General features: G+C 29.0%; 1 long non-coding RNA gene across 1 annotated transcript in view; it reads left to right on the top strand.

The window, feature by feature from the left end:
• LOC142321329 (uncharacterized) overlaps positions 1-12,998 on the top strand; it is a 50,992-nt gene extending 37,994 nt beyond the window's left edge. Inside the window, exon 2 of the long non-coding RNA XR_012755592.1 lies at positions 8,938-12,998. This is a non-coding gene — a long non-coding RNA (uncharacterized LOC142321329). The remainder of the gene's footprint in view (positions 1-8,937) is intronic.
• The last annotated feature ends 274 nt before the right edge of the window (positions 12,999-13,272 follow it).

The following is a 13,272-nucleotide window of genomic DNA, read 5'->3' as shown; positions in this document are numbered from 1 at the left end:
ACTACATCTGGTTTAGTCATGATGTATTTAGATTTTTCTAATTTTACACTACAGTATGGTGCATTATCCGTAACAATAACACTATTTGGTAGAATTAGTTTCATAATTGTATTAAATCAATTTTCAAAAAAATTACCATTAAAATGTGGTAATCACCCTTTTTATAAGAATCAAAAACTAATAATGCACCATTAACAAATCCATGTTCATTCCCCTACATGACTTGCAATCAACCATTTTCCTTTGTTACTTGCTGATTTTATATCTATACTTAAACCAGACAGAGAGTCTGATCAGATCTCTTAACAGAAGTGTCACACAAAACTTTATTGACTGAATGACCTTTGTTTACCCAAGTTTCATCCAGATAAAAAATATTTTTTCCCACTTTTCTAAACTCTTTCATTTTTTCAAGTATTTCCTTTGCCAAATCTTTAATGTTATTTTCTATCAATGATAAAACTATTTCTCTTTTTTCCTGCAAATTTGAAACCCATCGATAAAAGAAGTTTATGTAAACCAGCTCGACTAATTTTCAGTAATCCAGATAACTTTTGACTGCTGAAAGTACCTTATTGAGTCTGGATAATTCCTTTTTTAAAAAAGAAATCATGGACTTTGGATCTGCCAGCATTTTTACAGAAATCGTCACAACGACCTAAAACAGGTCTTGAATGTATTCTTTTCTTTTTTGGCATGTATACTATGCCATATCTTTTCTTTTCAGTTCACGATCTCTCAACAGTTGAAATGGATACACCTGTGAATGCAGAAGTAAACGATTCTACTAGTTTAATTTCTAAAGTACGGTATTTTTCGTGAAATTTATTGAAAACATTAACAATTATCATATTACCCTGCTTCCAAATATTTTACTTTTTCTGTGTTTCACTACATAGCAAGAAGGACTCCTTGCAATAGTTATTAAATTTCACGACACTTAAAAATACTTTTAAAAAAACTTAATTTCTAGCAAATAAGTCATAAATTTCAAAGTGATATTTACCTAAACCAAATTAGTGATAAAAACAAGCTCACTCAAAGTAACTCCTATCATGAAAAGTTAACAACAGCACAGTTAAATTAATGTCAGAAATATAATTAATTTAATTGTGTCATAAAACTATAAATAGCTATGAAATATTGCTAGTTTGTATAACATCATACATAATATGTACCAAACTGCAATTCAAATACATGCATTAACACATGGAACGTTTCCTTACTCTAGGCCTCAAGTAGCAAATAAAATGAATATTATAAAATTACAAAAACTAAAATTAGCATACATTTTTCAATAATAGTGCATTGTTTAGGTTGGTGTAGACCTAACATATTTTATAATTACATAATAATAACTAATAATGTGATAATCTAAGATTATTAACATTCTTATCATGCGGTAGCTATTTTTAAAAGTGATGTGTCATTTTTGTCCATCCTGTGGACTGCATCAACTGGTTGAAGGTTGTCATATGTATGTGTGTTGTGTATTTACATGCACCATACACATGCAGATTGTTTACTTCAGGCTTCAACGTAAAGAAGACAGAAAATAACCTTGTATAAATGAGCTTTTGAATAATATAGATGACCATTTGAATTTATTCCATAAAACCATTACATTGGATTGATTATCCATGTCACATTTTTATTGAAGAGAAAATGTACAAAAGAAACACTACCTCAACATTTTTGATAAATGATAGACATTTAAAAAAACAACAATATTGGAAAAATACACAAAAATGAACAAAACTGAATATAAATTTAATATGTCCTTTTTAAAACAACATAAAGCTTGCGCATGGGAATATGATTTGAAAACTTTAGAGTGTGTAGTGAAAAAGTGCTCTGGCTGATCAGGACTTGAACCAGAACTTCTTATTAAAATGTAGAGATGCAATCACTAATTCAAAGAGGTTGAAATGAGTTTAAAGGTTAATTAAAGATATACATTCTGAGCCTCTTATTCCAATTTAAATTTAAAAAATGATAATTATTTTACAACAATAATTTGATATAGTCTTTTTCGATACAACTTCACTTCCACTTTCTATCTCTTTAAACAAACAACAGCTAATCAGTCAGAAGGATGATGGAAGATATATTAACGATATTATGCATAGATGAAGTATACAAAAAGCATACAATACGTCAGCATATTATACAAAAGCATACAATAATGGTACTGTTTAACATTTTATAGAATTAAGTTTTAAATTATCAAAACTTACATTTACAAATAATGGTATTATTAGCATGACTAAAGCTAATTCAAGGTACTCATTTGTAATAGGAGATAACATGAGATCACGAACATTTTCCCAAAATGAAAACTGCATTAATAGCGTTATAATAAGTTTCATGGTAAACATGAGAAACACATATAAACCACACTGGACCAGCCAGATGCGTGCAGATGGTGGTTTTCCTGGAAAAACAAAAAAAACCTGCTGATAAATATTAGCAGTACATACTTCAGCACATGTTTTTCAAAAATTTCTCGGTTACATAAATAAAATAATCACCAGTAAAGTAAAAAATAGAAAGAATCACTAATATTATTTTAAAGAAAGGCCTCTGAGATCACTCCATCATTATTAGTGATCATTATAATGAAGATTTTACATACATAACCTACCAATTTATTTTCAGAAAATATTACTGGCATGTAAAACTAAGTAAGGCCATCATAACACATCATGTACAGTACTGCTTGTAAGATGTACCGAAACATCAATACTACCACACACTTTCCAGTCTTGTCGATCTAAGCAAATCATTCTGTTCTAAATCCTGTCTTGCAATACATTCTGTTAAAATGTACATGTCCATATTATTATAAATTTACAGTTTTATATTACTTATTTCAAAGGCTTCTAAATTATTTTCTACAAATACAAAAAATTTATACAGTATTTTAATCCATTTTGTGACATTATAAACCAAACACTTATTAAATTATTTTCTACGATTATTCAAGCTTTAATTAAATTTTGTTCCTTTAAGATATTTTTTATTTTGTAAAAATTGAAAAATTTTTGGTTTTTCCCGTAATAAATTAGTTTGAAATTTAACATACTGTTCTTTGTACATATTATTTGGATGAAATTTATCATTAAATCTATACATATACATATATTTATAAAACCATTAAATGTTATTTATTTACAAAATTTAATGAATTATAACTTTTTAAAATTTTATTTTAGTAAATTATTATCCTGCTGTCGACAAAAATTAAATTCAAAAGCTAATTGATTTTTTATTTTATTAAATAAATAATAATATTTATTGTAATTTACTCCCTCACTCTCACTGATAAATGTATTAAGTATTTTTTTGTTTTCAGTCATTTGACTGGTTTGATGCAGCTCTCCAAGATTCTCTTTTTGTGCATAGTTTCATTTTAGTATACCCAATTGTTCAACTTTTTTTTCTATATAAAGCTACACTCAAAACATATACTTTCAAAAATGTTTTCATGATGTTTAAATTAATTTTTGATTGAGAAAATTATATTTCTGACTGAAAACTTGTTTTGCCTGTACTATTCGGCATTTTATATCGCTCCTGCTTTGTCTATCTTTAGTAATTCTACTTCGCAAATAACAAAATCCTTCTACTTTCATAATCTTTTCTCGTCCTATTTTTATATTGTACTCCATCTATATTATTTCTACTACATTTCAAAATGTATTAAGTATATAACTATTTAACAGAGGAATTGAATAAATGATTGTAGGTGGGGCTAAGTTAATGTGTTTACAATAATTATAATGCTCAATGTGATTACTGTAGTTTTCAAAGGATGTGTAGTATAATTGTGACAGTATAATAACTACTACTATCAGAGAACGAGTTGTATTGTTAATCTTTGAGAATTCTGAGGTAATGGCAAGTACTTTCATCAATTCAGGTGGTTTTATGTGCCACAGCTGTAAAAAAGATTTGCACAGGTAGTGTAAAGAAGAAAAATTAATATACCCTTTCTGATGAAAAAAAGTACTTTATAAAAAGTTATAGCATCTCATTTTGGCTGGTCTTCTCGCATTAATAATATTTTAAAACTTTTACTTTGATCTTTTAATCTTCTCTCAAAAGGTACAGAAGAACTATTCTTATTTTCTTCAATTAAAATTACGTCAGATAATCTTTGTTTCTATTAAAATTTTAAATATTTGTATCTTCAAACCTATGAACAGATTTAAAAATTCAAGTAGCTTTTTCTTATAAGGTTGAATACTTCACTGTGGTGTTAAGTTTCTAAGTTTGTCAGTTTTTAGGATTTTAATTTTTTTGCACTAGAGAGAAAGAAAGAGGATCATTTAACTTCCTGTAGGATGAATATGTCTCTATTTTTGATTTTAGGCTTTATGGATACAAAAATATGCTTATTAAGCAAAAAATATGCTTATTAAGGTTCTGTTTTATTTTTACTGAAATTTTCAAACCGCAATATGTCAGTAAATACCAGGGACTGACTTTATTAACATTAAATTTATTGTTTTTAAAATTTTCTAAGAATTAAACTGATTTTTTCATTTCTCTATACATTCAGTTTTAACTCTTTCCAAATCTTCTGGTGTAATAAAGAAATATTGTTTTAATTAAATAAGAATAATAATATAACATGTATTTTATTTTTACACCAATGTCTAGATTATTACCGAAGGAATCACCCAATAAGGTCCTATAGATTTCTGAATCATAGATAATTTAAAAATTTTATATTTTATTATCATTATTAATAATAAAATTACATTTTATCTTGCTCTCATCAGGATAATAGATCATCTAAAAAGGGAACTTTTCTAGAAGTTAAGTAAATTTATATCTCTCTTTATGAGAAGTCCCAATTACAGTTCAGCAATAATGCCCAGCCAACAGGACTTCTCGAATTTGCAATGATGGGAAAAATTATTTTTTATAGATGCACACACACACACATGTGTGTGCACAAAAAACCAGCCCAAACTGGAGCAGCATATTGAATGATAGAAGTAATGGTAGACATGATGACCCTACGTTTTTCAACGCTCAAGTTGCCATCTGGCTTAAGAGGAGTCGTTTTGGGGCAGCAAGAGTGTTCTCTGCTCGCTCAGAGACTGCTATGACATGGTCGCTGAATTTACATAACTGGTCAATAGCCAACCTGAGATATTGGACAGCAGCTTTGGATCGGATCAGATATTCTCTGAAGCATAGGACTGGCCCACCTTCCTCCGACCGGCTAGAATGATGTATACACTTTTTTGTGGTAATAAACATAATCCGTGATTCGTCAATCATCTCTCATACTACTAAGGGCCTGCTCGGTCTTACCACCAACGAGGATAGCCAAGTCATCAGCATAAGCAATTACCTCCAACTGTTCCAGAAGGTGAAGATTGAGTACTCCATCAAACACTACGTTCCAGAGGAGGAGGCCAACCATAGATTCCTGCGGAATACCCATCATCCGAAAGTGCAGGTCCCCCTTGCTGAGTCTCAACAGAGACCCATCTCTCTCAAAAATAATTCCAATAATAATAATAAGTAATAGATAGGTACTGACTCTCCCTTCCATCACAGAGCATCAAGAATGGCATCCCAAGGGACCGAGCCAAAAATATTATAGATATCCAATAAAATTAGTATTGGCAGTCGCCTTGTTCGCCAAGAGCCTCTCCTCATGTTGTTCACCCAAGATGTGGCTTTTAAGTGGGCTTGAATGGTCAACCTCTTCTTCCAAACACCAAACTGATTCCTATGTAGACTGGGACTGGCATTAATTTCATCAATAAACCGAATGGCCAGCATGCGTTCAAAATTTAAGGTAAATTTCGGCGGTAAAATTTAAGGTTTCCTTTTACTTTGTTTTAAATTTTTTTATGATTTTATTAGTAGTTATGCAATTTTTAAAATATAGTCTTTAACGGGGATAGTTATCTACATTATAAAGTAAATAAAATCTAAATAATCGGTCGGTTTAGAAATATTTTTGTAAAGGAAAAATATCCTTTTATGTAGTGTTTGTTTAAAACATTCATAAATACCTTAGACTTCAAAATGTTAGAAAGTAAAAACCACCTTGCAATGACTTTAGGTGTTAATAGCCAATTTAATTCATCTTGAGCGTGTATTAACATGATTCTAATGCTTTAAAATTTCAGTTGTCATCTTTTAAGAGTTGACTTTGCCTATAATGAAGAAACAATAAAATATTTGTACATCATAATATAATATTTAGAATTAAAATTATCTTTCTATTTGTAAATTTGTTAGGCCTTTAAGAATTATTTTATTAAATTGCATTGCTGTGTTATATTCTGAATTAAATATGCTTTATATCTAAAGCCGGGGCTTTTTACCTATTCACCATTCCGATCTCCCTTCATGTATAACAATTAAATTAATAAACTAGGAGTTGAAAGTATTCAGTTTTATTAAGAAATATTTCTGAAACGGCTTCCTTAGAGCTGGTAGTATGCAAACCATTCTTGATGGTACATCATAACTGGTTCTTCTAATCGATAAAATCAGTCTGTTATTGTTATTTATAATAAAATAATTTATGATAGTATCTTAAAATTAATTTAAAAAAATTAGACATGGAGTAATAATAATAATAATAACCAGCAATTACTGTCATAAGTTTTCATGATTGGATAGACTGTATTTCCTATTAATTATTGTGGCTATATTAATATCATTATTATTAGAGATAATTAATCTAATCAAACCGGCATAACACTTCTAGAACATATATCCAGCTAGATGAGGTGTATGTAATATGTTAATGCATTTCACAATATAGGATTATCACATCCTTAAGGCTGTTGCTCTACATTGTTATTCACCGAATCGGCTGATGTAACGGTTATTACAAGCAAATCTTCAAAGTTTCTTGTTACAAGATTTTAATCTATTTTATAGATTATAAAATATTATTTATTAAAATTTGAGAATGATATTTATGGGTCTTGTAAATAATTTTTTTTTCGTCATATAATCTCTGTTACATGTAACTGTTATGTAGAGGAAATTGTTTTGAGATGTGTAATTAATGATGCAGAGTTTTTATTTTTTTAATTTTCTTAGCGTATTTTAGCCTTTCAAATTATTAGATGAACAAAACTACAAAAGTGTTTTGTTTTAAGGTTCTATTTGTAATTATTTCATTACTCACAGAGTCTATGACTTTTTTTATTTAATTTTTTACATCGCTTATTAAAATCATTAACAATGTATTTCAGGAACCGGTTTGTTGTAGCTTCAGTAGTTAATCATTAACTTTTTTTTAGGTTTACTCTCTGAGATATTCATCTTATTTGCTGAAAATATTTTTTAATGCTGATTGTAAAATCTTCTTTCTGTTAAAAAGTGTTCCGATGTTACTCAGTATTGGCCAATCGCATTTTCATTTTCAAGTTAAAATTAATTTATATTAAAAAAAAACAGTAAAATCATTAGTGTAATGTTACAGAATTTGTAAACTCTTCCTACAGCTTATATTTTTTTTTTTTTAAAAAGTAACAATTAATGATATAAAAATACATGAAAATGATTCTTCAGGGACATCCTGACCTCTGTAGGGGAAGCACCTGCCTTGTGACAATCGCAGTTACCACCCCCACCATCACCATTCCTTGCCATGATGGACTTTACTGGAGGTCACCTTTTACACCGGTCGATAATTCTTAAAAAGAAAAATAAATTGAGTTTTAAGAAAAGAATTGTCATAAAACTTGGGGGTCTACATCCCAAAAGTTAAAAGAAGTAAAAATAAGATTAAAAAAACAAAGTAGGCTTTTTAAAAAAATTATATTTAATCTTCATAAATTTTTATTTTTTGAAGTTTGCGCCAAATTAAGAACAAATAACTTAGACAACCTAAGAGCATTTTATTTGTTACTGACTTTAAAAAGTTGAAATTTAAAAAAGAATTATCATTATCTTTTATTATCTTTTTAAAGTTTACTATATTTAAAATTTTTGGTTTTCTTCTTATCTAAAATTTGCATGAACTTGCAAAAGAGTGATGTGGTATGATAAAAAGGATTTTTGCAGAAAAACAAGCAGGAACTCGATGAATGCAAGAAGAGGAATTTGGAGATATGATGTAAAATAAAACTGATGCGTATGAACTGAAAGCTTAAATATAAATATTTAAAAACTTCTACTGATTCCACCTGGAAGAAATATACTCCAGGACTATTAAGTTTTATAATTTGGTTATTTATTTATTACATGCACATATGATGAATAGAAGTGTTTATGTCACCTTATTAATTGTATGATGTGTTGTATTTCCGAAAACTATATTTTTTTTATCACTATAAAAAAACATAATTAAACTATTTCTAAAATTAAAATGTTTATGACATTTGTCAGTTTAAGAAAATTTATAGAATTTTCAGTAAAATCATTTTTTATCATTTTTTTCTTTAATAAAAATTAGATAATATTAATCTCACAAAAGATGAGACGTTATTTCTACAGCTAATCGTGTACGATTGAAAAATCCACTAACACTGTAGGGTGTCACATATTTTGACAATATAAGGAATGATATTTGCCTTGAATGCTTTTACTTGTAAATTTATTGAGATGTATTCTTGAAGTTGGTTCAGAGAACAAATGCAAACGATCAGTTAACCATTTTTCTCTTTACTTTCTTGAAGAGTTCAACAGAGGTTAAACATAATGTAAATATCAATTAAGTTTTTATAAACAAAATGAAAAAAAAATGTGGTTCATGATGGAAAATAAGATCCAGACCAGCTTTTTCTTTTGTTTTAACTCGGATCATGATAGAAATATCAGTCAAATTATATTATTCCTATGGAATTTATGATAATATTGGTTTTTCTTTACTTGTTTTTTTTATTAAAGAGAATGAAATTAGGTCTGATTTTTTTTTAAATTACTAATTATGCTTAATTTTTACAGATGTTTGAAGATTTTTTGGCATCATCAAACGAAGGCGCTGCTAATAACAATTTATTAATTAAACTAATTAAAAATTAATGCATTAGTATTGTTAATTAACTGTGATAGTAATGTTGTATAACACTTTTATCTGTAATATTGTAGCTAAATATTATTCATTAGTATTATGTATTCATTATATTTATATATATTATCTGTTATTATTATTATTTAGTTAAGTTACAAGAAATTTTCCAGAATTTTAATGTATAAGAAGTTAATTAATTCTATCTTTACTTTGTGATACTGTGTTTGTATAATCTATAAAAAATAATGTTCAATTTACAAATCCATCCTCATATTACATTGCTTCTTGTAATCATTGAATTTTAATTCGGTTTGTAAATTTATTTATTTCTATTAATAACTCCATTTCGGCTTATTACTACAGTGGTATATCTAAAGATTGATCTATCAAAAGTGAGCCAAAATTACATTCTGTTTTTTGTATAGTACCTAACTAATAATTAAATTTTATTAACATTCAGTTCTGAAACCGCTTCGGTCTAGTACAATTTTTCTGAGCGTTCTTCATAATGACTCTTTTTTTAGAAGATATAGGCTTTTCTTTTTAGATTATACCCTAATAGCGTAACTTTTTTGTTATTATTTTAAGATTATTTATCGTTTACAAACATAAAATGCTAAAGAATATACGAAAGGTAAACATTTTTAATATTTGTATACCATTCTTCACGTTTTTATGAATTTCAGCAAAAGCGCATATACAAGGGCTATTTTTTTTTCAACCTCTGATGGCTACAAAAAAAAGGAACAAAATGAAATAAAAGGAAAAAGGACATAACAAAATGATTTTATAATGAAAGCTGAATAGTATAACTTATTTTTCTATGTAATTGCCAAAACCATTGAAGCATTTGTTGCATCATGACACCAGGTTTTTCCAATGTGTAACTTCAAAGAAGTTCGCCGCCAGTAATGTAAGGTATGTCTTGACAGCCTACTGAAGTTCTTGGTTGGTGGCGAAGTGTTGTTTGGCCAACCGTGCCTTCAATTCTTGAAAGAGGTGAAAATCACTAGGTGCTAGGTCTGGACTGTATGATGGATGGTTGAAAACTTCCTGCTTGATTTGTTTGAGAAGGTCTTGCATCATGTTGGCAGAGTGCGGTTGTACACACTGTCGTGGATCAAAACCACACCAGACAAGAGCATGCCTCTTCATTTGTTCTGGATCACTCTGCAGAGGCGATGTAAAGATTCACAATAAACTTCCTCTATTATTGTTGTCTTCTGCTCCATAACGTTAACCAGCAAGACACCTTGCTGGTCCCAAAAAACTGTAGCCATTCTTTTCCTGTTGCTCAGTATCTGTTTGAACGTTTTTGGCGTGCTTGAAGAAGTTTGCATCCACTGCTTAGACTGGTCTTTGGTTTCTGGATTGTCATACTGGATCCAAGTCTCATCATCAGTAACAATAGACTTTAAAAACTCTTCCCCCTCATTATCGTAACACATGAGAAACATTAAGGCTGACGCCATTCGCTGCATTTTGTGATCATCACTCAACATTTTTGGGACCCAATGTGCACGTAGTTTCCGGTATCCTAGGTCTTTAGTCACAGTTGTGTAAAGAGAAGACCTTGAAATTTCTGCAGGAAGTTCACTTATCGTAAACCTTTATTTGTCGTGGACAAAATCATCAACACGCTCAACCAGGCGTACAGCAGTGATAGAATTGCGCCGTTGCCCACCTTCATCTTGGACGTTTATTCGCACTTCTTTAAATTTCCTTACACATCACTCATAAAGTTTTCATCGTACATTAGGCTCATTCCACGATGGATTTCAGCAGCTCTAAACGCTTGGCGGGAGCATCAATCATAGTGGCCATGGCCATGTTCAATTGGCCGTAGCTCGGCTCAGACTGATTCAATGGCAGAGGTTGTGGTGGGGAAGGACTGCACAATGCACAGACCTGGCTCTCGCCTATCTCTTGTTTACTTAGAAGCATGATCGGAGGTTGAAAAAAAAACAATGCTTGTAGAAGGTGATCGAAGAAATAGCGTGTCTTACATTTTTAATTTTATTTTTAGTATTGGTAATATTTAGAATGATTTATATCTTTATTTGATGTTGTGTTATTTGTTAAAGGTCTTATTATAGGTTGTTTCTTCTCTGTAAAGCAAAATCGAGTAAGATTTAATTATTTTATTTTATTTGTTTCTCTTTTCTATCGCAAATTTTAGACATGGTATTCATGAAACAACCTATCATTTATATAGCGGTTTAGTTAACATCTAAATTTTTAATCACGACATTTTAATGGAAACGATCAAATATCTCTTAACAAGTAAGCTGTTATTTTAAACATTGTAGAAATGATTTACATTTGCACATTTAGTTCATCTGATCGTTGTAGCATTGCCTGTCAAACTGCAGCGATATGAAAATGTTTATAGCTTTATACAGCTGTTTGAGTTTGTGTTTCTCTTATTCTATATCAAAAGTAATTTTTTGTGGCTATAATATGAGTAAGTGACACCATGCTCATATCTATCGGTGAATCAAAAGGTTTTAACAAATTGGTAACAACATTACTCGCGGAATATGAATTTTTCATGAATAAAGCTTTTGCTATGTTGAAAATAAAAAGCTATTACTGAATTCTGGTTTTGATATTCACCAAAATAATGAAATACATTTGAGAATCTTTCTTAATCTGTTCAAACTAAAAAAAAACATTTCGAATGGATTTCTTGCTTTACTGATAAAAATATTTGATAGTTTCATTTGATTTAAATACTTGGTTTGAATTTTTTTCCTACATTTAAAATAATTTTTAGTTTTTATAGATTAATTTTTCACTTACTAGAGCAATTTTGATTTCTTTAGCTTAAAGAAGTGATTTTAAGAAAAACTTTGGTCTTTACTATCAAAAAATGTAGCTGCTATCAAAAATCTACTGGCTGATCCAGGGAGAATTATTTAAATATAATAATGAATGTATTGTAATTTATTGGTTTACCCATTGTTATCCTTTTTTATTTTATTATTTATTTATTAAAATCTTATCCTTCGACTTTTTTTATCTACATTCATCTGCGATATTTCTTATTAGATAATGTCTGAACTCAAAAAACAAGGCAGAATTTACTATATTTTAATGGAGAATTCCTTTTAATGCTTTTAAATTCTAATTTCGTTCTTCCTCACTAACTGTGAAAACATATCATATACACTGTTCTGAAAGATGTTATTTATCTGTAAGTAAAATTAAAAAGAGAACTTTATATAAATTCTTTTTTATTACTTTAATATATATTAATTTGTAATAAAGTATCATAAGCGGTTGAGGGTTAACGTGTTACCGATGAATAATTCTTTTATTTAGTCTATTTAGTCAGAGATACCTTTTTTAATCTATCTCTAGGAATTTTGATTGAAAGAAACAAAAATAACTGGATTAATTTTTTTTTACTTTTACAGGATTCAGTATCACAGAAATTATTTTTATCATTATTTTTTAGGAGCTTAGCGAACTGAAGTTTTGTTTTATATTGTCTGTAGTAAATTACTTTGTAAGTAAAGCACAAACAAACATATCTATTCTAAATGAGAATATGTTAATGGAGCATTAAGTAGCTTAATTATTTACTGAATAATAGTGCATTGTACAGTGAGCCTATAATGATAGCCATTAATGCACGAGTGCAAAGTAAGTTACGCCTTGGCAAGTATTGTAAACTTGGCAAGAGTCCATTAGTGTCCAACATAATTAGCAAAAGGATAAACAGTGTAACATAGAAACTTAACTAAGTTTTCTAAGTATACAGATAGTTAACTAAACATCTGTATACTACCAAATTAACCTCTGCTTACTAACTACTAAATCGGATTAAAATCAAAGTAAATAATACCTGCTTCTGGTCGATCAACGGTTGAAAAGAGTAAGTAGGTTTTTGATCGGTTTGACACTTGTATCGTAATGAAAATCTGTTTCATAATGACCCTTGCTAATGATGCAGGTTCTAGTCTCACGATTCAAACATTTTAATACAGTTGTAGAAAAAAATATTCTTAGTTGTGAACACTCTTTTTAAGTATTAAATCGCATATGTTTATTTCTTACTCTTTGCTAATTATAAAAAATTAAAGTAATACAAATACAGAAAATTGTGACCGGTGGCAGATTTATAAAATTTTAAATATCTTCACTTATTTTGATGCAATGTAATTTTAGTTGAATTAGAATTAATAATTTTTTATTAATAATTTTTTATTGTTACTGTATCATCTGATTTTCTATAAGTAGAGTGTATGAAAATTTATTAGTTT

Source organism: Lycorma delicatula, chromosome 3, assembly GCF_047948215.1.
Source record: "Lycorma delicatula isolate Av1 chromosome 3, ASM4794821v1, whole genome shotgun sequence".
Lineage (NCBI taxonomy): Eukaryota > Metazoa > Arthropoda > Insecta > Hemiptera > Fulgoridae > Lycorma > Lycorma delicatula.
The sequence above is the reverse complement of the archived record's forward strand: the minus strand, read 5'-3'. Positions and strand labels throughout refer to the sequence as shown.